At 39.7% G+C, this 3,580-nt stretch overlaps 1 pseudogene; it reads left to right on the top strand.

Annotated features, from left to right (window-relative positions):
- Positions 1-272: 272 nt before the first annotated feature.
- On the top strand, positions 273-388 carry LOC126274556 (5S ribosomal RNA; annotated as a pseudogene).
- The last annotated feature ends 3,192 nt before the right edge of the window (positions 389-3,580 follow it).

The following is a 3,580-nucleotide window of genomic DNA, read 5'->3' as shown; positions in this document are numbered from 1 at the left end:
TCACATGTGAAGCACATTGAAAGTGTGAACGGATAAAATCTTTGTTATGACTTCTTTCGTTTTATTAATCTAACCATGGGCCCGCACGCAACTTCCGTACTTCCATAGTTGTAAATAATGATATTATATGCAGTAACTGGAGTAGTCGAGATAAGGGTAGTTGTACTAACGAAGACGAAACGTCCTTAAAATGAACCTAACGGCTGAAATAGTAATCACAAATTTATAATGCACCTTGTATATACATTCTGTATATGCATTTCCCTGTGTCCGCCAACGACCTTGCAAGTGGTAACACTGGTTCCCGTCAGATCACCGAAGTTAAGCACTGTCGGGCTTGGCTAGTATTTCGATGGGTGACCATCCGGAGTTCCGAGTGCTGTTGGCAAGCGGGGTGTACTCAGCCCTCGTGAGGTAAACTGCGGAGCTACTTGATTGAGAAGTAGCGGATCCGGTCTCGGAACCTGACATACGGCCGAGAGAGCGGTGTGTTGACCACAGGCCGGCGCCGTCTCCGCATTCAGTGACGCCTATAGACTGAGGATGACACAGCGGCCGGTCAGTACCGTTGGACCTTCATTGCCGGTTCTGTGGGAGTTTAGTTTAGTTTATTTCCCTGTGTCCAAGAATGTATTGCGTGTTTGGAATATATGTTCCAACACGTAGGACGGGAAGAGACCACTGACTGTCAGCAGGTCTACGTAACCTGTAGCACTAATTCCACAAACATTTTCAGTTACAGCGAACACGTTAAGCAATAGTAGCAAAAGGCAATCACAATTCAAGCCGATAATGAAAAATATGTTCGTCGTTTCAGGAAGTACATTCATGCAGCAGAGTCAAATTATTATCTATGAGAGTGCTGGTAGAAATTATTCAGTTGATAAGTACTGTAAGACAGATAAGAATGTATTGTAATACGATAGCATGGAAAGGGACTCTCTTAGTAGATATTTAATAAGTTAGATTAGAAAAGTATAGGTATGAAGCGGGCCATCCATGAAGCCCCTTTGCCTCTGATAGTTAAAAGTTTGTTTTATGTTAAAATTTTTACAAATAGTACGTTTTAGCTGAAAATCGATGTGGAGTGTAAGAAGTCGGCTAAAAAACCTTTCTGGCAGTACTTCGTTTATCTCTTAACGATTAGAAAGTGTGGAGAGAAAAGGACGTGATTTGAGAAGTAATACGTGTGACATCATACTGGAGTGCAGGGCGCCTATTGAGTTATACGGAGAAAGTGAACACTGGAGAGTTTGAAATAAATAAACGTTTCAGCGTTACAAACACTTTCGACGGTAAAGTCTAATATTACGATTCAGAGAGAAGTCTATCGGAAGGTACAAACCAAGTTTACGAAAGAAGCCTTAATGCGAACGATAGTTGGCATATTTTTAATTAATCTATTAATTTATATTTCCTTGGTTTTTCCGTATGAGGTGATCGATGAGTGGGCACCCACTAAATTTCTTAATATTGTTCCTGGCCCTATCTCTGGCACTATGATCTGTGAGTTGGGCCGGAATGTTAATCTGGCTTTGGATGCGTTAGTGGCAGAGGGTGACCACATGACCCTTCCTGTCGTCTCAGCTCTTCCCACCGTTTTTCTTACCCCATATGAAAATTTGAGAATGTTCCGAAATGTCTGCGAATAATTTAAATGAGAAGGAGGCATCAGCCAAGCATTCGCCTAAATATATGCGGGAAACCGCCCTAGAACTACATCCATGCTCATCGGCACACCAGCACTAGTTGTTAGTCCACTAGTCTGATTCGATGCCGAGCCAGCGCGCCTCCCCGAAGACTGCAAGGAGCGTGTTGTGTATGGATACTCTGGCGGGTCTTCTTTGACGTAGCAGACAGCGAATTCAATATTTTCATCAAGTCGACGAACGGCCTCTACAACGGTCTTTAATAATTTTTTTTTGTGGGATCTCAAATTTAAAAACCTCTCTCACACCGGCCTTATTTAGCTTCACTGATCAGGATAGTAAAAAACATGCGTATATTAAGAGAATCAACCTCGTCTTGTCTGTCCTTTATGTTATTTTGGATGTCCTTCGGAATCTTGTTTTGTGATTGTCTCAAATCCAGCATATCTGCTGACATCTCATTTACTTGTTGCTTTAATTCATCTTGAACTTTAACTAATACCGGAATTACCGCCATAGAACATTGCATCTGTTCTTGTGCTTGAACTAACTGTAAGATTGACTTGACCTGCTCTTTAATAGTATCAAGCTTAGTAGCAACATACTCGGTTAGCTCTAGGCGTAACGTCTTCGCATTTTCATTACACTGTTGAGTGACTTGCTCAATTTGAGCAGCTAATTTCATTCCTAATTTTCAATTCTTCCGCAGTTTTATTTAATTTATCATCAAGTTTCTGAAAACTCTCTACTAATTTATTATTTAATTCGTCTTGATTAGCTTCTAATTGCTCATTCAACTTTGTTTTATTAGCTAGTAATTGCTCCTGGACTTTCACTTGATTGGGTGCTATTTGTTCCACTTTCACTTGATTGGCTGCTAATTGTTCATTCATTTCGTTTTAGTCTCTATTTGCGCTTTAGTTAATTCCCTTTTAGTCTTTATTTGCGCTTTGGTTAATTCCTTTTTAGTCTCTATTTGCACTTTAGTTAAGTCTGTTACGTTTTTGGCTAACAATGTTAACTGCTGCATTATTACAGTCAATGGGCTCATTTCGTTCTGCTCAGATGACATCGAAACTCTTAAGCTTTGTTGTGGGGCCTGATTAATGCTGCCGCTAGGCACTACTTCAGTTAAGCTAGCGTCTAATGGTTCACTAACCTCAGAAACAGCTGAGGGCTGTTGTGATTCGCTCTGCTGTTGCATTGCCATTTTATAAGCCGCCCTAGTAAGAACCATTAATACACAGAACAATAAATATATAAAGTCATTCGCATCTGAGTTATTAATGTCACTGACTTAAACTTTGCATAATACCCACTTATAATAAACACTTCCTATCTAAAGTTCAACCCAACAGTCACTCAGTCAATCTGATTCAAAAAATATTCAAAGTCCACCGATATACATTTAAATAGTTATTCTAAGTTTCTAGCTACAAAAATTTAATTGTATATAGTCTGGCCTGAACGACGTTCTCGTAGATTGTGGCGAAAGTGTGACTTCTGGGACAGGCCTCGTCTTCTTTTCTCTCATGGACATACAGCATAAAATTCACACAATGTTTAAGTAATGCTCAAAACTGTGTCCTGTCACAGCGAAGCCAAATTTAATTTTTTTTGTGGGATCGAAAATTTAAAAACCTCTCTCACACCGGCCTATTTAGCTTCACTGATCAGGATAGTAAAAAAAAAAAAAAAAAAAAACATGCGTATATTAAGGGAATTTTCATTCACAAAGCAGGCTCATCACATTCGCACAGTTCAATAGTGTTCTATCCTGATTAAATTGAGCTTAACTTATATTCCATAAGTCAGTGTGAAGCAATTTCGAAGTCGCGGTCCGACGAAAATTGTCAGTCGATCTCCTGAAAACATTTGTAATAATTATTAACTGTCGGTGATCACATGGGGAAGACCGGAGATCTGCTGGT

Source organism: Schistocerca gregaria, chromosome 5, assembly GCF_023897955.1.
Source record: "Schistocerca gregaria isolate iqSchGreg1 chromosome 5, iqSchGreg1.2, whole genome shotgun sequence".
NCBI lineage: Eukaryota > Metazoa > Arthropoda > Insecta > Orthoptera > Acrididae > Schistocerca > Schistocerca gregaria.
This window is presented reverse-complemented; position numbering and strand designations above follow the sequence as displayed.